This window comes from Acyrthosiphon pisum, chromosome X (genome assembly GCF_005508785.2).
Source record: "Acyrthosiphon pisum isolate AL4f chromosome X, pea_aphid_22Mar2018_4r6ur, whole genome shotgun sequence".
Lineage (NCBI taxonomy): Eukaryota > Metazoa > Arthropoda > Insecta > Hemiptera > Aphididae > Acyrthosiphon > Acyrthosiphon pisum.
Window position 1 is genome coordinate 42,161,597 of NC_042493.1, and position 24,295 is coordinate 42,185,891.

Sequence of the window (24,295 nt, forward strand, 5' to 3'; positions counted from 1 at the left end):
CCCACATTTCTACCAAGTCCCCCCAGTTCAAAAGTCAGTTATTAGTACTGAGCATATATAATTTTTAGAAAATATTATAGGAGGGGCTTTAGTCCCCCCAAAATAATTTGTCTATTTGCGCCTATGTATATACCTACATAAGTATGTATTGGCAAGACTCAAGTCCAATTGCAGTCGACAAAAGAAATGTATAGGTACCTATTATATAAAGGTCTTATCTATTCATGGGCGTAACTATATATGATTTAATGGCTACAGGGGCTAGAAAAGCATTGTTCAAAATAACCCGTATGTTGCAAAGCCCTGCATCATGAATACGTCACTAGAGTTTAGTTAACAGAGACTATAGCTTTATAGGGGTGCTGTAAAACAAAAGTTGAAAATGAACCATAGAGTAAAAGTATCCCCTCCCCTTGTCTTTAAAAATAAATTGTAAAAATAAAATAAGTTTAGTATAGGTAATAATAAATCATTATCAATTATCTTATCAGGTAATTATCTTTCTATGTATTTATTATACGGCCAGATCACTGAATCTGTTTTGATTCTATTTATACAATATTAGCTCGTACAAGGTATACACTATACAGTATACAGTATACAATATACATCCACAATACTAATATACTATAATATGTCTATATACGTATTAGTTATAGCCTTATATAGGTACATCGGGGTTGCCACCCGTCCCGTATTTCACGGGATAGTCCCGTTTTGAATAAATCTGTCCCGCGTCCCGTATTAATAACGAACGGGATGCAATATGTCCCATATTTGAGTTTTTCTTAAAATAATACACAAATATCATGAATTTTAAAATCTATAGGACGTATAATTCATTAAAAGTTAGTTTTGTGGTATAACATAGATAAGAGATTGAAACGATTAAGTTGTTAGAACATTACAGTTAGAAAATATTTCTTTAGATGGCCTTTTTAATGAATATTTCACAATAAAACCTATTTTAAATAATGTTTATAGTGAAGAGCAAAATGTGTACTCTAAGTGGACAAAAATATTTTCATGTGGTACAAAAGAAAATTTCAAAAATACATTTCTTTTAGTTTCTTATGTCTTAAGTATTCCACCATCAAATGCTTACGTTGAACGAGTTTTTTCTATAATGAACCAAAAGTGGTCAAAAGAAAGGAACCGGTGCCATGTAGAACTCATAAAATCAAAACTTCAAATAAGTCTTAACTTTCCTGAAAATTGTTCTGATTTTATTGAAAAAGTGAAACTTGATGAAGAGTTACTTAAAGCAGTAAGAAGTAACAAAAAATATTCCTTCAAAACTCAAAAAATTAACTAGTTATTTCAATTACATTATTCTATATAAAATTTATTTATATACATAGATACATTAATGTATTAAATATGTTAATCCATTTATATTATTTGTATACACAATAAAAATTAAAGTAAAGAGCCATTTATATTTTGTATTTTAATTTTTTAAGGAGCTAAAATACTTGACAATATTTTATTTCATTGGAATACTAAAAATCAAACTCAATAATATCATTAATGTAAAAAAAAAAATATGTCCCGTATTTTTGACACTGAAAGGTGGTAACCCTGAGGTACATATATAATAATTATACAATTATTAAATAATTTACACACTGAACACATGGCAGTTTTTTTATGCAATGATTTGGATTTAACCAGGGAGACTAAAAATGTCCATGGGGGGGCTAAGCCGAATTAGCCTAAGTATCTATTTGATGTACCGCTATAGTCGCTGGTCGTTACGAAATAAACATAATAACCTATACCCACCACGTGCTCCGCGTACTCTTATTATAATAATATAAACATTAACAAAGATTTCGGTGTATGTGTAAAGTGTATCCAATGTACAATTACATGTATTATCGTCATGTGTGTATTTGTTATGTTTTAATACACCTACACTTTATATATTTACACATAGGTATTACAACTATATACAAGTCCGTTTACTGTACGGTTTTAAGGTATTTAGATACCTAACACACACATACAAGTTGTATGATACAACTATAGTCTAAACTAAAATATAATAGATATCCTATATTATACCTATAATGGGTAATAAATATTTTTTTTTATCGCATTTAGAGAAAACAGGAAAATATACAGATTATATTATTATATTAGTATACTATATAGGTACTAACAATTTACAAACATACTTACAAGTTTTAGTCTGACGCTAAAAATATCACTCCGCATATTAATATAGAGTACATATCCCGTTTTTGTATATCTAATATCTATAACATCTATGGGCCATTATATATAAAGGTACGTTATTAAGTGGTATGTTGTTGGTAGGTAGGTGCATAATATTATAATATTTTATCATTTTTAGGCACCGGGCCTAGTGTCGAAAACGATACGCGTGGAAAGCAGGTACCCAGGTAATAGGTATTAGGTGTACCATTATTATATAATGATATATATTATAGAGTAGTTATACCTAACTACATCATATCATGTTATTTTTAGACATTTACAGAATAATTTGAGTCACGTATACAATAATAATAATAGTATAACATCGGTCAAAAAAAAGAAGGAAAATGAGGAAAAAAATTAGTAGGTTTTTATTATAATGTTTGAATAGATCCACGGCTGATAACAGCATGCGGTCCAACTTGACGGTGAGCACAATATTCAAAGGCATCCGCGCGTTTACCGAATGAGCTGGTTATATTGTAGGTATATAGGTACCAGCTACTTATGAAATGAGGTTATTAAACTTAACACATGCGAAAATAACAGAAAACCAGTTTCGAGTCGTCTGGGAAATGATTTTTATTTGGCTTTAATATGTGTATATCATTTATATTATGACTCTTAGGATTTATGACGTCGACGTTATGTTTTCGTCGATCATTATTATAAACAGGCGTATTATATTGTACCTACCTAATATAATGATCAAAACGGTTTTAAAAATGCACTATGTCTGTTTACATAAATTATATTGCTATATGCGAAAAGAATCTTTTAAATGTTTAGTAATATTATTTACACGTATTATACTATTTAAATTTTAAACATTTTAATTATATAAACCTCGTAAACATTATAACTTTCACTAAACCTAAGTATATAAATCTTAAATAAAACGAACCTTTAATAAAATAATATCTTGACTTCATTTTTATATAACGGATTGGAATAATATTGTAGATGACAGTGAATCTTTTGAGGCTGACTATGAACTCTCTGCTGATAAGAAAGTTAAATACGTTTTTTTTTTTATTATTGCCGAACAATAAAGTTTGGCCATTCAATTTCGAGAAAATAAAATGTCAGATATACATAATAATAGGATTTAAGAGGAAAATTTGATAGAGAGATGATATTAATTTTCAAACTTGCAGGCTGCGTAGAATTGTATTACTTATTATAAATAGGTACCATTGATTATGCAATTCGTTTCGATTAATAATTAAATTAGTGTTATGTTATTGCATCAACATTCGGGACGATAATTTAATTTAGGATATATTGGATAAATTCAAGGTTCGTCAGTCTCTATATGGATTAAGGAATTATTTTATGTCAGATTGAGTACCGCTCGTAAATACGTTTATACATTTAGAACACTTCCTTGTATAATTAATTGTTTTCAATTTGAATATGCGGAAAACCATAATGTAACTTTCAATTTTATTTAACTGACCTACCTATACTTATATAAATAACTACAATACTGAATTATTATTATTTTTTCAATTATTTTATTTATAATTGTTATACAGTTATGAATTATTCGTGATTATTTAAAAATGACGATACATCAAACAAGCAAAATATTATTACTTTAATTTTCAAGTGAGTATAACGTACCTATATTGGATTTAAAAAAATAAGATATTATAATATTATTTAGATTTTAGATTACCTTAATAATATTTAAAAACTAAAAAGTATTTTATAATTTTTATGGTTGTAATTTAGAGTTGCAATTTAAAATAGGTACAAAAAAAGGATTTGCGCATATTTGTTTATATTTTTTAGTGATTTTAAACCAACAGTTATTTACGCTTTTACCATCCTGAAAAGGTACAAATCACTGCAAAAGCGAAAAATTTGATTTAATTAGGTATCTGGTTTAGTTGAAATACTCATTATATACTAATTGATAACTATAACTTTCAGTTTTAAATTTCAAATTTGATTTTTAGGAAGGGCTCAAATCATTGTACATATAATTTTGAAATGTATTCAATAGGAGATTAACGACGACAATTAAACCTAATACAGTAATACCTATATATATTTTGTAGAAACATGTACACAATAAACTAGTTTTATAATTGGTATTAATAAAACTATACCTATTTTATATTATAATATTTTTTAAGATAAGCAACAGCTTTTTTAACTAATATTTTTAATGATTCTATAAAATTCATAGACGTAATAATATGTTAAATTTTTTAGGTATAAAATACTTCTAAGAAAAATTCAAAAATATCGTCGATAATAGTTAACATTTTTTTATTATTATTATTTTGAAAAATTGTTTATGTGTTAACTCAATTCAATAAACATTTATATAGGTAACTATTTATTTGGGCATTTGGGTTGTTAAAGGTAATTTTATTTTTGCGCTTTTGGATTGCATTTGGATCATATATTAGTATATACTATATTACTCTTGTCATTGATTATAAATTTATAATCAATGCTCTTATATATGAGCAATACCCATATTTTTTTTATAAAACAGTATCTAGTAAATACCCAAATTTCAAGTTTAATAATATGTTTTCGTCATCAAAAAAATGTCATATAGTAAGTGTGTGACCAAAAATTTCTTAAATAATAATTAAAAGGACTATATTGTATACAATAATTTATTATGTTAGTACTTTAATAGGTACCAAAATTATTTCGACCTAACATTATAACTTTAAAGACATGATACTACTGTAATTAACTTTGCAAATCTCAAGCTATTAGATTTCTAAGCTTTTGTCATATAAAAAAAACTCTGTACGGTACTGCTCTGTTTTTTCCACATAGGTAATTTTAAAAATAGTACCTAAGACTTTCTCAAAAATAATACTGTTCTAATAAAGTCCGACTATAAAATATTATGAATTTTTGTGATTATTTCGGACGTTTTTCGTTTTGACGTCACTTATTAAAGCTATTATTGAAACCTAGTTTTTTCCAATTTTTTTTTTAAATATTATTTTTATATTGAATGTTCAATTGAATAAATTGATGAATAAGCATATTTTTTTTTTAATAAATACAAGTGCAATATTATTCCAAGAAAATATCTTTTAATAAAACACGTTGGCATTTTTCAGTTGTTTGTATTTTAGATCTGATGGTGCGATCTATAGTGTATGAAAGCAAGTATAATAGGCAGCGATTGTAGATAAATACGGGTGCTGTGGTCCTATACGTGATGCGTAAAGAATTTTTGCCATATTTTACAACTGGGCCTCGTTCGTTTCCGACACAACGATAATAATAATTGATCCTCTCAGTATTACTTCGTTCGTTTTTCCGAGAAGAGCCCTTTTATACAAACGTATAGGTACCTGCCGATTTTACTGCGTAAACACGTACACAGGCGTCCTATTATTAAAATACCATGTACCTAACCTAATGGTTAAATGGGGAATACGATCTTGCACGACTGCAGTGAACACCCGATAAAAACAGAATATTACGAAAAAAATATACATTTTTATGTCAACAAAAATGTTCTACTAATTTGATTTATTTTTTTGGACCCACCATAAAATATAGCAAACGCACGTGTAATTTTTCTGGTCAAAAAAATATAAATATCATTCATCCATAGTAAATTAAAAATAATTTCAATATCGACCACCGAGTAAGTTATTATTTTATTTTTATATAGGTATATTTAATAATTGTATTCTGTCGTCATGAAATATAATTTGCTTGAATTTAAATATATTTTTAATATTTAACTTACGTTTAAATGTTCGTCATCGTCTGAGGAAAACTGTAATCACACTTTTCCAAAACAATTAAAAATTTACATTAACCTATGAAAAAATTATAATAGTATTTTACGTATTCGAATCGTAGGTAGGTTAGGTATGAAAAACCATCGAAACATAATACAACGATATATTATATTAAATTAAAATATAATCAACCGATAATATAATAAAAAAAAACTCTTAAAAAACACTTTAATATATCGTCGTATATTAATTAACAGACGCGCACTGAAAAACGTCGAAAAAAATATATCGAAAATTATCCGAGACGCGAGCGAGGTACGGAGATAATATACGGATTCGCACTGGATTTTTGAACTGCGGCGCATGAAGCCAGAATGAGCGGCAGGATCCCGGCGCCGAGTGCCGGCTACCCGGTCGACACCCCACCAACACCCGATGGCGTATTTCCCGATCGTAGTACGTTTCAGCGCGGGGGGCGGAGCCAAGACCTTTCTGCATGATGTATATATGTTTTTACCGATCCTAATCTGATTCAGCGCGATGCGCTGAACCCACATAGGGTTCGTAATTTTAATATAAACACTTAAAACAAAATATATCATTTTTAAAAAATTAACAATAAATACATATTTCTGTTTTTATTACTGTGTTCGTCACATTATATTATAGTCAATATTTTTAATCAGGCTGAGCGTTGTGGTTAGGCACAACGTACATGACTTTATACCTATTTAATATAATGTATATAATGTATGTATACGTGTTACATACAGTGTTGTTATATTACGCTGTGGAATTACCTAATATAAATTGTATTGTTAAGTTATCTCATAATGTCATGGTATAAAACTTTCATTAACCTATTAATATAAAATGTGTCAATAAATAATAAAAAAATAAACAATAATAATAATAATATAAGTAAAATATTTTGTGTTCTGTGTTATTGTATAAAAATGTAATGCTAGTGATGTGTTGCATTGAGTTTGTTTGCTTGTATATTTGCTCCTAAATTTCTTTTGACTTTTTTTTTTTTTTAATTGAATTGTTTCGACTTTAGATGGGCGCCCTGCTTGAATACGTTTAGATCCTTTAATGAGTCCAGCTCTATATCTTTACGACGTGCGATTGCAGTTGGTTTTACACTTATATTTTTTTTCGTGCTCCGCTTGCCCAAATTGACTAAAAGAGTTGATAACTGAGCAGTCGTTTGTATTTTTGCCAAATTATTATTAGTTTTTTTCAAAAAAATTGTACTGTATGTAACACGTATACATACATTATATACATTATATTAAATAGGTATAAAGTCATGTACGTTGTGCCTAACCACAACGCTCAGCCTGATTAAAAATATTGACTATAATATAATGTGACGAACACAGTAATAAAAACAGAAATATGTATTTATTGTTAATTTTTTAAAAATGATATATTTTGTTTTAAGTGTTTATATTAAAATTACGAACCCTATGTGGGTTCAGCGCATCGCGCTGAATCAGATTAGGATCGGTAAAAACATATATACATCATGCAGAAAGGTCTTGGCTCCGCCCCCGCGCTGAAACGTACTAGGATCGGGAAATACGCCACCCGATGCACACCGCACACGTGACGATTTCTAATAAAAATTCGTTGTTTTTTCCATATACATTTTACATTTTCAGGTGCGCTTTATGCACAAACACTCGCACAGAGCGGATACACTGCTCGTTCGTCGAACGCGACTATCGACGCGATCGTATTCGATTCACGAAATCGAATAAACCAACAACCATAATATTATAATATTATATATTTTATACTGCTATGATATTATTTCCAATCCGACTGCCGATTAATTTTTCTCAAGACAATTATCTTATAAATAGGTATCTAAATAAAAATACTATTATTATAATATTAAACTTTATGGTGTCCGTGTTTTACATAATACCTACTAATATAATATTAGTTATTGTATAGTATTACGTGCGTCGTGAGTCATATTATAATATAAGTACGCAATGGCCGGTTAAATTTACATTTATTCTTAGATTTAACGATTCAATTATTTTTAAATGTTCTATACTACTGCGGTGCATTTACCTACAGTTAAATTTTTTAAAACGAACATATTGCTACACCGTGGCGTAAAGTCTTCGAAATAAGAACAATACGATAATTGCATTATGTTCTGCAATGATGTATATAATATTATATCATACAAATCGAATGCTTTTAAATCGATTTTTATAAATTATACTTAATAAGTTGTGATGAACGCGGTTTTCGAGTAAAAACATTGTTAACCTAGTAATTAGGTAAGTAAGTACTTACTTATTATTATACAGCTGTACTTCAGTAAGTATTGTTTTATATTGGAGTTAGTCATAATTAGACAAAATTACATAGTAATTAGGTACACGAAATATTGTTATGTAATACAATTTTATAATATTAAACTGCAATAGATATGTCGAAAATTCGAGATTAAAATAGGTAAATAAACTATATAGGTGCCTAATACCTATAATATATTAAACATGCGAAAGACTTCGCACCACTATTTAAAAACATAATAATATGTATTATTATAATTTACTATAAATATTAAAATTAATTAAGTAATAATTATATTTTATTATAAATAGGTAGTTATTGTTTCATAAAAGGGTTCAATTGATAATAATATTATAATATTATAGCAAAACCGTTTAGCTGTGGTCGTGCCTGTACAATAGTATACCTAGGTATCAGATAAATCAATACATACCTATAACTATAGGCTATAGGTATATGCAATTGCTATCAGTATATTTTATGTAATGATAAGATATATAATATCATTATGTATTGTATATAAATAAGACATACTCCCAAGTTTCCATAAGCGTGGGCGTGTATGGGTTACCTACATTTCAATTCACAAACACTATAAAATATATATTTTTTTTAATTAGAAAAAACATTTTAACGAATACATTCCTACAAATTGTTTTTACTTATTTGAATATCAACCAGTTCGTATGTCTTCTTTTAAACCAGTTTGTGTTACCCCGCTAAAATATTTACATTTTTTGCGTTATTTAATAATTATTGCCATTTTGACCTTCCGATATATAGTGATGCGATTCTACCGGAGCCACTTGTCACGGGCACTGTTCGTTAATAATAAGCAACATGATGTGCTTTAATAATAATTTTAAAACACGTGTACCTAACAGAGCATGATTGGGAAAAGTATGTATACCTAGTACTTACTATACGAATTAATTTCGAAAATGTTTATGATGTTCCTAAAAGCGATTGTGCAGAAATACCAAAACAATTCCTACAAAAATAACAAAATATTAAAAAATAATTAAGTAGGTATACTACCACAGTAATTTTAAATTTGACTAGAATTACTAAAAACAATTTAAAACGGTAAATAGTAATAGTTTATTAAACAAGAAACTACATTATATTTATATAAATAACCACAAGACAATTTTAAAACATTATTAAAACATATTATATTATACAAATAGGTAGGTACTAAATAAATGTAAAAATGTGAATTAAAAGTGTGATTCATTTCGGAATACTGAAAAGAATATATAAATTACCGATAATATGTGTATTTAAAAAACACTTGCGTGAAAATATAAAATAAAAATGTTTCTAATAAAATGTATAGAAGAAAAATTGCTATATAGGTATAATAGTCGTCGCTCGAATCCCATCTATTCGGTGTATTGTAATATTATGTGAGATATGAAGAACATAATTTTTAAACAATATTTTTCAACTGCTATTGTAACAATATATCAGGAGCCTTGCATTAAATGTTTACACTTTTTTACCCAACAAATAAAATTTTATTGATATTAATAGAAAAAAAAACTAAAAAAATTGAAAACTGTCAATGTTCGTAAACAGCTCAAAAAGAGTCAAATTATTTTCAAAATTGTATATAAATACTAATATAAACATTCAGCTAGTGAAATTTCAAGTATCTACACTCATTCGTTTTTTAATTTCAATAAAACAATAAAATCGTTACTTGAGAAATCGAGTGAATATCAAATGTTGTAAAAATATGAATTTCAAACGCTCATAAAAATGTAACTTGACTTTCTTGAAGACATTCGTTTTTTTGATGAAGGTATAGACAAACTTATGAGGAATCTTGTATTACATTTTGAAATCTAAGATTTAAAAAGAAAATTTTTTATGAATTTCTAACTCAAAATAATTTGCACATTTTCGTCATTTGTACGCATATATTGTCAATATTTGAACTTTAAATGCTTATAAAAAAATCGTGACTATGGATTTTTAATTTTTTTCATCTACCTTTGAAACAATATACTAGGAGCCTTCTATTCAATTTTCAAGCTTTTATAACCAACAAATAAAATTTTATTGATATTTATAGAAAAAAAAACTAAAAAAAATGGAAACTGAAAATGTCCGTAAATAGCTCAAAATAAGTCAAAATATTTGGTAAATGTTATGATGTATAGAAAATGCTAATATAAACATTCAGTCAACATTTCATCTACCTACGGTCATTTGTTTAAGAGTTGCACCAAAAACCAAAATTGATTTTCTCAAAATTTCCGTTTTTCCTTAATTTTTCCTTTGTTTTTCGCGGCACTTTTGAAAACTATTGGAAATTTTTATTGTTATCAAAAAAAAATTTTTATCATTTCCAATCTAAAAATATCGGAACTGCCACTATAAATAGAAAGCCGTCAGCAGCCAAAAACTCGATGAAATTAGTACCTATTACTAATATTATTATTATTATTGACAATGAGATGAAACGTTTTACAGTTAATTTATGTCAAGACTCAAGAGGTATACCAAAATTCAAAATTCCTAACATAAAACAGTTTTTTGTTCAACCGACGATATTATATAAATGGTAAAAAAAGATCTTGTGTTCTTGTAAATATATTTTTCGCCTAATAAATTAATAATATAAAATATATATTCATAAGCAGGAATAGCGGAATTCATTTATAGTTCAAGTTTAAATATAGGAATTTAAAATTATTATTAAAACATTGATTTTAATGATAAAATTATGATTAAATATATATTTAGGTACACGATTTATTTAAATTCAAATAATAAATAGGTATATAAGGATATACGGTAGTTAAACATTTTACATTTTAACTATATACAACAAAATAATATAACTATTATAAATAATTATAACCATGGGCACCAAGTTTCGTAAATGTCAATGGGGGCCAAACTTACTACTTTTTAGCCTTAACTTTTGCCATTATTATATTCATAATCCCCGATTAATCTTTTCAATGGGAGCTGCGGCCCTCAAGCTCCCATGCAATCGGCGCCTATGATTATAACTATTTATCTATTTATTAATACTAATTAGAACAGTAAATATAGATAGCAAATTATAATTTAAGGGGCTCAGTTTTGTAAACAACATTCACAATTATTGTTTTGAATAAAATAGAAATATTTTAGAGCCATATTAAAACTTCACATTTTATAATGAACTGCTATTTTATCAAACGATTTAACTTTTACTATTCCTTTATAAACTTCACTATACTTTATAAGAATCTCTCGAACAGGTACCCGCGTAGTAGGTACAACTAAACTATATTATAGTACTTACTATTGTATGATACCATCACCAATGGTTTGTGATTTATATTAGTCGTGTCACTTTTACAACATAAATCATAATATTTGGTATATTGTGCTGCCTAAAGGTTGGTACGCGTTTTAGGATTAATATTGAGAATCTCCTAAAAACCTCAAAATTAAATAATGCCTACCTAATGATTTTTTTTCAAAGAAATTATTTGACATTTTAAAGTTTCTTTTTTTTATATATTATAGAATATAATATTGATCAACGCGTCTGAACCTTTTTATAGACACAATAGTAATACATTGAATATCTATATTTCATAAATTATAATAATATTATCACGTTCGTATTTTTTCAGATATTGACAAAATAATAATGTCATTACAACTTAAAAGCTTATTGTTATCAATTTAAACCTCATTACACTGCAGGCATTTAAACGCTAAAAGTACATTAAACGGACATTTAATCATACTCTATATGCGGCAATATGAGAACGTTGGAAATGACATTCAGGATAAATTATACGAGTTCGCAGGAAACAATAAAAAAATTACAATTGGCGCGTCCTTTACTACCAATGTGCGTTATATGAACTTGTGCTGCAGCAATAGACATATTATAATAAAAAGTTTAAATAATTGCTGTGTTATTTTATATTGTCATATTATAACTATATCAATATGATTGATATATAATATTTAGATTAGAAAATTCTATCCCAGACCAGAGAAAAACTATAAACATTTCCGGCACAGTCGCCAATTGAATTAAAATACGCCAATCCGTCCAGTCTAAGCGACGTTTTATACTCTACGAAAATATGTATTACGAGCATGATGTTGCGATCTCCGCTGCAGCTTCAGCACTCAGCAGTGCATCGAATACAAAATAATGCAATCTGAAACTTTGCTGTAGGGTCTTAGTATACCAGTCAACGTTTATTAAATAATTAGAACAATTCTCGAACTCTTTAGTAGTTTAATCTTAACATTTGAAGTATAAATTTATAGTTTTATAAGAATTCGTGTTTCGATAATTTAGAGCCATTCAATTATTTAAATATACATATATTATATTCTAATAGTTTGAGTGTTTCATTTACAATATGTGTAAAATAAATCCTAAATAAAATTAAAATTAAAATTGTACATGATATTTCTTTGGTTACTCAATAGTCAGTGCACTTAACTGATGGATAGAATTTATATTTTATACAACACGTCTTAAGAACGTAAGTGTAATAATATGGCGCCTATAACATTGTGTACAGAAACAATTTTCGATCAGCAATTTATATTAACTGTAGATATTTAACTTTTTAGTTTATACACTATATAACATACAAAAATAAATCGACGAGTGATAATCAATAAAGATAGGTAAGTGATAACCAAAACAAATAGGTGTGGGTATCTATCTTATTCTGCTATAATATATAGGTATACCTATTTATATCAATTTTTGGTATTTAATACAAATACATATTAAAATGCTAGTTTTTCTGTTTCCTATATTATAATTTATATGTAGTGAAAATATAAGGAAAACATTTTATTAAATAGGTACAAATTAGACCACGTTACAAAATAGGAAATATACATAACAAAAACTACTCGTAATTTTAGTACCTATTATACGTATATTTATATCTGTATAGGGAAAAAAAATCAAGTAGGCACCTATACCTATACCGTTCTAGTTAAATGCAATTATAAAAACACAGATTAACCCTTGTATTTAACCTTGTTACAAAAACTATACATATTTACCCTCATCTTTTATCATTTAAGTACTGATAATATTATTTGAATAATATTACTTAATTAATGATTTCAGATTTCCAATATATTTATTTAGTTGTTTATTAATGTCGAAACTATAAAATATTATAATACATGACATAAAGAAACAAATATCATTTAAATTTTTATTCAAAAATCATGGAGGCACCTATACGTATATTAACTATGATGCATTCACAAATCACAAGCAGGTGGTCCCATATTAATTCAAGTGTTCAAAAAGATTCCAGATGAAGAGCCTGGAGCAATATTTTAATAATGTTATTATCATAATTATTTCACGATTACCTATATATAGGGGATCTGTATAAAAAATTACACGGTTAATGTTATAATCATGTTGACGATAGTCTACTATTAAAGAACCAAATTATTACAATATAGGTACTGTAGTTTTTATTTTTTTTGACAGTATATATATCTACTATATATAGGTACATATTTAATTAGGGACAGTAGTTGTTTTTCAATTACAGTTACGTTAAAGAACCGACTAGTAGATTTGTTGATAGTTGGAACAAAACTAAATGTACCTATATAACTTATTAAAACCTTTTATAAAACGGTCAACAAAATACATATAATTTCCATTTTTAATTATATCATTATTCATTAATAATATTATAATAATAAGCTGCATTGTAAATTGTCATAAATAAATCATAATGCACTTACTAGTTATATACTACGTATAATAGTATACCTGCAAATTAGTTTTATAATTATTTGTGTTAAATTTAATTATATTTCGTTGGACAAGTGTACAATTTCATATTTATTAATTAATTTTACAAAAACATAATATTACTTTATTTCTATCCATACTTTAGTTTTAATTTTACATTTATAAAATGTTAAACTCAGTAATCCCATGCCCAGAGCCGTAGCAATGTTCATTAGCGCTCCTGGCCATTTATCATATTTCCGCCCTTGTAAAATTGTTTTAACCCCCCCCCCCCTCCACACACACACATATAAAAGACTTATGCATTCGTTATTTTTTTTTTAATAGTAAAAATTATAATATTAATAAAAAAAAAACAATAGCAAACACTGCCAAACTTATTAAAACCTTATAAAATAATCAAAAAAAAAAATTATTTTTTACATTTATAAATTTCACTTTTCGTGCTTTTTTGGTAGTATACAATTAAGCTCCATTTTAGAAGGTTTATATTTTTTTTTATTAAGAATAATATACTAGTACGTATACCACACTTGCGTTTGTTGTCTCCGTATTACAAACCTACGACATGGAAAATTTTCGTTCACTAGCTAGTTTTAATAATGTGCTGTTAGTTGTTATATCAGAGTGAATGGTGATGGTCAATTATTGATATTTACTATGGACCTATTATTAAACTTTTAGTTTAGAACATTAGCTGTGCTTAAGCGTCGGCTTTTATTCGATATTTAAGTTTCCAAGCAAGATATGAAATATCACAAATTAAAAATTCTCTTATCCCGCATGAAAATTAAAATATGGAATAAAAGCAGACACTTAAGCACAGACAATGTTCTTAACTAAAAGTTTAATAACAGGTCAAAACACTCTAATATAAAAACTCACAGCACACTATTGTAACTAGTGAACGAATATTTGCTATATGTCGCTCCCATGTAAAACCGATAACAAAAGGATGGGTAACGTCCAGATATTATAATTTAAAAAAAATGAAATAAAACAAAATTGTTTAAAATGTAATTTAAGAAATAAATTTATATTTTCAATATGCTAAAATTTTTTTAGAAAAGAAAATTTCTCAGTCTCATTAAATTTATGTTTAATCATTAAACTGAATTAAAGATATTTTTTTATCGATATCACTATCAAGCTAGTTGTCCAAATTACTCTATAATAATAGTAATAAATATCTAACCTTAGATTATCAAAAATAGTCCGTAGGATTAAAACAAGTAAAATGAAATAGATACTTGGCGTGAACTGTGAAGATAATTTTTAAGACAATATTAGACAAATATTAATTATTATTTCTTTTTCTTAACTCCAAATAAGATTTAGAGGATTTTAAATTAATTAATCAATTAATTGAATAAATGTTTTTTTTTTTTAAATAGGTGAATGGTGAACAAACTATCTTAATGTTTATACATTATTTAAATTAAAATTTAATCGATACAAATCAACGAATGTTAATAGTGACTTCTTGTATAGGTACCTACTAGATATTTAGTATTTACATTCTTAATTCTTATAAACAATTATTTTGTATAAACCTAGGTTACAACTTAATACATTAATACATTATACATTAATATAAACATTAATATATTATGAACTACAATTAATTAGGAATTAACCGTAGAACTGTTGTAGAAGTTCTTCCTTTCACTGACTAATATAAAATGACTAAATATTGAAATAGTAGTATCTACCTACCTATAAATATGACGACTGGCGGGACTAAGGGAGTCTTTAAAATATAATAAATTTAGAATCCTAATTTTAACTATAACATGCAGCTAATATTTAATAATAATGATCGATTTTCAGAACTACCATGTTGATAATTGACTTGCGTGCCGAGATGTTTGTATGAGCAGCAGTATAAACAATTATCAACACAAATAAAAACACAATATTATCGGCTACTAACTGTTCTTAAAATATCATTCCGGGCCTAATATTACGTAATATTATGACGAGTTATTATTCTTAAACACTTGTAAATGATAATTGTAATATTTATATAATATACAATACCTACACATACAATACCTACAAATAGTATATAGTCACTAATCACTATAATGGACTTATAGTAATAAAACTATTTTGTGCATATTCTAGTAAAATGTAAATTATTAAGAATACCAATAAATAATAATACCATATTACCATATATATATATTATATGGTATATTTTATTCTGGATTTCGCGCCCCTTTTTCGTTGCGCCCCTGGCCTGGGCCAGTCTCGCCAAGCCCTAGCTACAGCTCTGCCCATGCCATCATAAAAAAACATTTTTATAATTTTCAGTATATCTTTATGTGTAGTGTAGAATAATTCCTTCTATATATTATTATTCTAAGAAGACACAATTTTGAAATCCATGAGGATTGACAAATTTAAATTACTACCTAGGTACATTCAATACAAAGTTTTATAAAAAATCAACACTGACTAATAAGTAATTTATAACTAAAAACGTTAAAAAAGTTATAACTTTAGTATAAATAATCAAAATCAGATTCAAAATATCGAAAAATCTTACAAATTATTTTGTATATAACAAATTCTCAAGTAATTAACATAATTAAAAGTAGCTTATATATATATTGTAAAAGGATTATAAATAAAATAACTAGATAATCTTAATTCTTAATACTTAAGACCCACGCTATCATTATATTGGGACATTAAGTATAGATACCGTATATGTAAGTAGAATGTAGTACAAAGGTACTACACAAATAGAAATCTTAAAATAAATAAATCACAATATTCATCTATCAGTTACTTGGATAATACATATTAACACTAAATAACACAGTAAAATTATAGTTGACATAAAATAAGATTATTTATTTTATATGTATAAATCAAGTGATCGGTGGCGCTTATTAACATAAAAATTTAATACTATATAATCGTACTATATAATGTCGCAGGACGTGGCTGATGGCGGATAGACACAATCTATATTATAATAATATGCTCAAATGAATATTAAATCATTTATCTTGCAAGTTATGCAATAGGTAAAAATCAATTAAAAATAAATCGTGGTAGTCGCTCTGCGATATAGTAGGTTTCAAATGTAGGTACCTCCGGAGTACCTGGTCATTGAGTATAAGTCAGTATACTTACTTAGTATATAATAGATGTGTTAAATTTAAATTCAATTATAGATAAATGATAATTATTACATATTATGAAAAAAACGATACTGAAACGGTGTGTTAGCTTTTATATTTCTAAAGATATTTTATAATTTATTCATATTATTATACTATTAGTAATTAATTTATCTATTAGATTGGAGTGTGGACAAATCTTTGCCAAAAATAAATCACATAGATGCTTATTGGTTATTAATAATAATGATTATAATATTTATTATTTCATATAGTATTAAGCTTGTAATTCAATACCATCGTATACCTACTAATCTTCCGGTTCAGAATTTTGTATAGATAATTTAAAATTAGTCCAACATTTTTGAAAATTATTCATTTTGTATAAAATTAATAGTGTATGTAAGTAATTGCAAAACTTTTCAAGTCTTTAAGTTTAAAATTATCTAACCTAGTTTTTAAATCTAAACACTCCTTCACCAGAAATAAAAAAAATAAACGGGGGTAACAGCATTTCCACCACATTTCCAACAAAATACAACCATGCAAAATATGTCTAAAACAATACCTATATTTATTAATAATAAATATCTATCGTGCAACTTTTGGAATATATCATTCTTGAAAAACCCATACGAATTATTGTGTGCTAACTGCTAAATATTAGAATATAGAAAATTGAAATATGTTAATTTTTACCACGTGGAAGATAGCGACCTTCTTAAGTACTTCGTTGCGTCGGATAGTACATTTTCCTGGCCTTCCAAATATCTGAGTTGAGTGGTTCGGTACTTTCAGAATATCACCAAAAACCTAATCAAGTATATCTGTATATACAATATACTCTGATATATTATGTATACTTGCGATATTATGCAGAACTCCGCGACGAGGTAAACGCAAAGTAAAGCGGAACACGCCCTTAAAATAGTATTTGTCCATGTGAAACCGCGGTTATGTACTTTGTGACAATGGATTTCATGACGCCATCTTGTGGTTTGGTTTAAGCTATACGTTGCATTATAATGCTATGCGCCCAATACGTATTGTAATGCAACATAACATACAAGGCTTCAAACCACTAGTCTTACAAAAATACAGTCATCTGACTTCACACCCCGACACCCGTAAAAGATAAATTAATATATTTTTAAATATTAAAAAATCATTGGATACGAAAAACGATTCTGAGCAGAGACGGTTAGGTTAGGTTAGCTCAGTGGCGCCGAACACGTATGACTACTGGGGTAAATACCCCATAATTTTTGTAGGTGGTGGTTGAGTAGGTGGGTGACTACTTAGTAAGGTCTTGTTTAACTTAACAAGAAAGTATGCACATACGTGAAAAAAAACAAATCAAGCATCACATTATTTGATTACTACTAATAAGTAATAATAATATAATATATTTATATTATGTGTGTGTTGTATACTTACCCGTGATTCGTGGGATTGTATCGATCTGGTCGTGTTAATGTGTGTAAAGTTTTGCTACTGCGACCGAGCCTATATACAAAAACATACCTTTTTTTTCTGTTTGGAATCGTGAGCAGGGAGGGAAATTTGAATTCCTATTGCTGCCTCCCTGCGCACATCGTTTATTAATCAAAAAACAAATGAAATAATAAAATGTAGCTAAGATTAAATACAAACGCGCATTTAGCGTTTGTTTTATAAAGAACTGGAAGGCCTTCGGCCCACTTGAATTAACTAAACTAGGATTTAGACATTCTCGGCTATTTGCCTTACTCTTTCCAACTCCTGTTTAGTGGTCATGATCGACTCCACCATTGTCATGAATGCCCCAGTGATCTTCTTGGCAGCCCCTACAATTTTATCTCTTAGCAGTTAGCAGTCTGTCCGTCGAGAGCTCTTCCTGCACCAATCTGTACAGCAGATCCTGCACATCACTTGGCATTTAGTAGATCCACTAGAACCAGTCTGTCTTTATTCCGTTGCGGGCATTCAAAGATAGTATGCTCCATGGTATCACTGGCTGCTGGGCTGTGTACGCAAGACGGGTTTTGCGCTCTTTCCTTGATCCACAAGTAGAACTGAAAGCACCCGTGGCCCGTTAACGCCTGAGCCATGTTATAGCTCACCGCCCTTAGCCCGTACTCCAGCCATTTATTGATATCTGGGATCAGGTCTCTCGTCCACTCGCCTCTTTTGCTTGCGTCACACATTGTCTGCCACCTGCGGATGGTCTGTCTCCTCAGCTCGTTTTTTGGTACGACGACACCCCTCTTCTTGTATTCCCTCAACGCTGTGTCTCGAGGGCGAGGAGATGGACTGGAGACATTCTGGCCAGGACCAGTGATGCCGTGACCGACACAGTCTTGTAGCACCTGGCCACTCTAAGTGCCGCGCACCTCTGCGCCTGCATCATAAGTTCCTCCGACTTCTGAGTCCCTGAAACACTATCTGCCCACGCTTATGTGCCGTACAAGAGGCGACTGTGTACAACGCTCATCAGGAGGCTTATTCTTTTACTCTGCGACGGACCTCCTATGTTCTGCATCAGCCTGCCCAAAGCAGTGGCCGCTTTTCTTGCCCCGGCCGAGACTGTCGCCGCGTGACTAAAGAAGGATAATCTGGTGTCCAGTTGTATTCTGAGATACCTTATATTTTTTTTGACTGAAATTTCACACCCATTGATGTTCAGTTTTGGCGCGTGCAGTCCATACATCCCGGTAAGTATCATGCATTCGAAAGGTCAAGAGGGGATCTATCCCCCCATATATCCCCCCCCCGTATATACGCCAGTACTGTATAGTGCATACTGCATACTGCTCAGAAATTTGCTAATCGATTACGATTATATAGAGACTAGAGTGCTCAGATAAATCAAGGCGCAAAATGATTTAATTATTATACAAGTGTACAAATGTACCTATGTAAAATTGTATTGATATTTGTTTGTTTAGTTGGTATGTATAAATATAAAAATACCTAAATACAATTTTTATAGTTTTGTTTTAGTTCATGGAACATTACTCCCCCCCCCCCCCCCGTGGAAGCACGCCAATGTACGGGGCTCTAGTGTTGTAATGCATAGGGGCGGAAAAATAGTAAGTCCGCCTCTGTAAATACAGATAAGTATAACAGAAATAGATGACATTTCGTCATACATTATGGTTTTATTAAATATGTAATATTATATTATTGATGACAAAATAATTTTTGTATTTTTATTAATTACGTTTTTATTGTTAAGCATGCCTGGAGAATTCACCACTATAATTTAATTTAAGCCGATATTAGCGAATATAAATAAGTCCTGGCCAGTCTGGGTAAAGATCCACGATCCACACACATTGTGGCTAGGTATAGCTTTTAATGTAATAATTTTAAAACCAATACTATTAAATATTAAACCCATATAAGTAAATTAATTAATAATGCTACTCTCAAAATAATAAAGAAATTAATAATGCGGAGTTCATAAATGTTGTACGACGAATCGTATTTACATTTATTTAAATTCTTCTTAAACTGGTCATTTTCATTTGCCCGCTCTGTTAACTTTTCTTCAATTATCATAACTTCTATAACAATAACTTAACAATAATATTAATATAAGTAAATATATATTTTCTTCTCTTTGTTTATGTAATATAATATTATAATATAGTATTATGTAAGAAATTGTCTAGTTAAATAATACAATCTAATATGGCAGAGGTTCCCAAACTGTGGGTCGCGATTATATTTTTGGTGGGTCGTGCTATAATTTGATATAATACATATTTTTCATTGATGTTCAAAGTTCAAATACAGTTTTTCGTTAATCGTTATCTGCGAGATTGAAAAAAAAAGGTCATTCAATGTATTGTGGGTCGCCAAATTTTAAAAAATTCTTAAAATGGGTCGTACAATAAAAAGTTTGGGAGCCTCTGTAATATGGTAATATAAAACTAAAATTAACAATTTAGTTACTAAAATCTTACAGTTAATATGATAAATAATACAGTAATCCTATAAGTTTGTTAAGAGTCTGTCTATATTTTGTTCTTGTAATAGTCTAAGTGTAAATTTTTTTTTTAAGAATCTTAAAAGAGTTAAGTACTCTGTTTAATTTCTAATGGTAGTATTTTGTACATTTTTGGACCAATGTATAAGTTTGTGGATTGTGTTCATTTTTTGTGCATAGTTGGTACTTTAATATTAGATATTTGTCAACTATTTTGTCAGTGTTCAGTTTTAAAAGTAAGGTTATTTTTAATTATGTAAAGTACCCACGCTTTATAAAATAATTTCTTTATTGGTATCTACTACATTCATGTCATAGTATAAATATTTTGAGTTTTTTTTTAGGATAATTTTTAGTGTTTTATTTTCCATTTTTTTTTTTTTTTAGTTGTATCACACGTTCCTCTCCATATAGAAATACCATAATTAATTATGGATTCTATTAATGCCTGATACACTACTGTAATTTTTAAATGCATACATGAGTTTTCTTAATTTATTTATTACACATTTTATGTGGTCATTCCATTTAAGATAATGACACATTTCTATACCTAAATACTTAGTTATTTTAACTATTTTTACAAAGGTTTGGCATGTAGATATAATTTGATTTAAACAGTCATTCTCATGTATACATACTACATAGATTTGTTTTATTTGGTTGAATCAAATTAACTATATAGTGTAGTAATATGTAGGTTTTCTCTAAGTTTAGAAATAAATTATTTTCACATAGCCATTTTTTGTATTTTACTCATGTTGGATTGAACACTAGCAAATACTTCATCCCATGATTGGCCTTCAACAAAAAGTACTGTATCATCTGCGTAGCAAACTAGTTTTTCGTGTGTAATCAAGTAATCAATTTGGTTTATATACATATTAAACAGTGTAGGCCAGAGGTTCCCAAACTTATTATTGTACAACCCATTTTGAGAATTTTTTAAAATTTGGCGACCCACAATACATTGAATGACCTTTTTTTTCAATCTCGCAGATAACGATTAACGAAAAACTGTATTTGAACTTTGAACATCAACGAAAAATATGTATTATATCAAATTATAGCGCGACCCACAGTTTGAGAACCTCTGGTGTAGGCGATAGAGTTGTCCCTTGAGGTACATCAAATATTATTGAAATTTCTTTGCTTAATTCATTGTTTATTCAAACAATCATACATGTTGTTTTCTATTAGATTCTGAACGAAGTGATGAATGTATTGATTTTACAATGATGTGTGTTTTTTTTAGATTCTGAACGAAGTGATGAATGTATTGATTTTACAATGATGTGTGTTTTTTTTTTTTTTTTTTTTGTGTCTGACGACAACTTTTGGAGCAGTAAAAATGCTTCGATTTTCAAAAGTTGTACCTTTTCTGAAAGGAAAGTGAATCTAGTTGGTACTTTGGGGGGTCAAAAGTGAAAATTTCCCAATACTTTTCAAAAGCGGCAGGAAAAACCTTAAAAAAATAACGGAAAAACGCGAATTTTTACGCAAAACCAATTTTTGACAAAAACGAAAACTTAATTTTACTGTAACTCAAAAAATAATTATTGTAAGCACTTGAAATTTGCAACAGATGTTTATATTAGCGTTGTCTATACAGGGTTAAATTTTCAAAGTGTTTCGACTTTTTTTGAGCTATTTATAGACAAATGAAATTTTCAATTTTTCTAAGTATTTTTTTTTAAAATAACGATAAAAAATTTTTGGTTGGATAGAAAACTTTGAAAATTTAATACAAGGTTTCTTATAAGTTGTTTTCACAGTGATAAAAAAAAATCCAAAATCGTTACTCGATACTTTAAATACTTGAAAATTTAATAGAAGGGTCCACATATGTTGTTCTAACTCCCATTCAAAAATTATAAAAATACATAGGCACAATTTTTTTTTATAAGCATTTAAAGTTCAAATTTTGACTAAATACGTAAAAATTACGGCAATGTTCAAATAATCTTAAACAGAAATTCATAAAAGTTTTTCTTTTTAATTCTAAGATTTGGAAATTTAATACAAGGCTCCTAACATATTTTTACAATAGCAGTTGCAAAATAAAAGGAATACATTGTCACAATTTTTATTTATAAGCATTTAAAGTTCAAATTTTGACAACATATTATGTAAAAATCACGAAAATTCGTAAATTATTTTATGCTAGAAATTCATAAAAAATTTTCCTTTTATATCTAAGATTTCAAAATTTAATACAAGGCTCATAATATATTTTTACAATAGCAATTGAAAAATAAAAGAAATATATAGTCACGATTTTTTTTTTATAAGCATTTAAAGTTCAAATTTTGACTAAATACGTAAAAATTACGGCAATGTTCAAATTGTCTTAGACAGAAATTCATAAAAGTTTTTCTTTTTAATTCTAAGATTTGGAAATTTAATACAAGGCTCCTAACATATTTTTACAATAGCAGTTGCAAAATAAAAGGAATACATTGTCACAATTTTTATTTATAAGCATTTAAAGTTCAAATTTTGACAACATATTATGTCAAAATTGCGAAAATTTGCAAGTAATTTAGTGGTTGAAAAATCGTAAAAAATTTTCCTTTTATAACTAAGATTTCAAAATTTAATACAAGGCTCATAATATATTTTTACAATAGCAATTGAAAAATAAAAGAAATATATAGTCACGATTTTTTTTTTATAAGCATTTAAAGTTCAAATTTTGATTAAATACGTAAAAATTACGGCAATGTTCAAATTATCTTAGACAGAAATTCATAAAAGTTTTTCTTTTTAATTCTAAGATTTGGAAATTTAATACAAGGCTCCTAACATATTTTTACAATAGCAGTTGCAAAATAAAAGGAATACATTGTCACAATTTTTATTTATAAGCATTTAAAGTTCAAATTTATACGAAATATTTCAAAATTGCGAACATTTGCAAGTAATTTAGTGGTTGAAAAATCGTAAAAATTTTTTCTTTTATAACTAAGTTTTTAAAATTTGGTACAAAGTTCTCCATAAGTTTTTCTTTAAAAATAATATATCCTAGACTGACAAATCATCTCCGTTCAGAATCGTTTTTCGTATACAATGATATAATATCATTGGATTCAAATTTAATACCATCCATTATACAGTGACCCACTTGTAACCT

At 28.0% G+C, this 24,295-nt stretch overlaps 1 pseudogene; it reads left to right on the forward strand.

Annotated features, from left to right (window-relative positions):
* Positions 1 to 1,126: 1,126 nt before the first annotated feature.
* The window catches only part of LOC100169463, a 25,708-nt pseudogene continuing 2,539 nt past the window's right edge, over positions 1,127 to 24,295 (forward strand).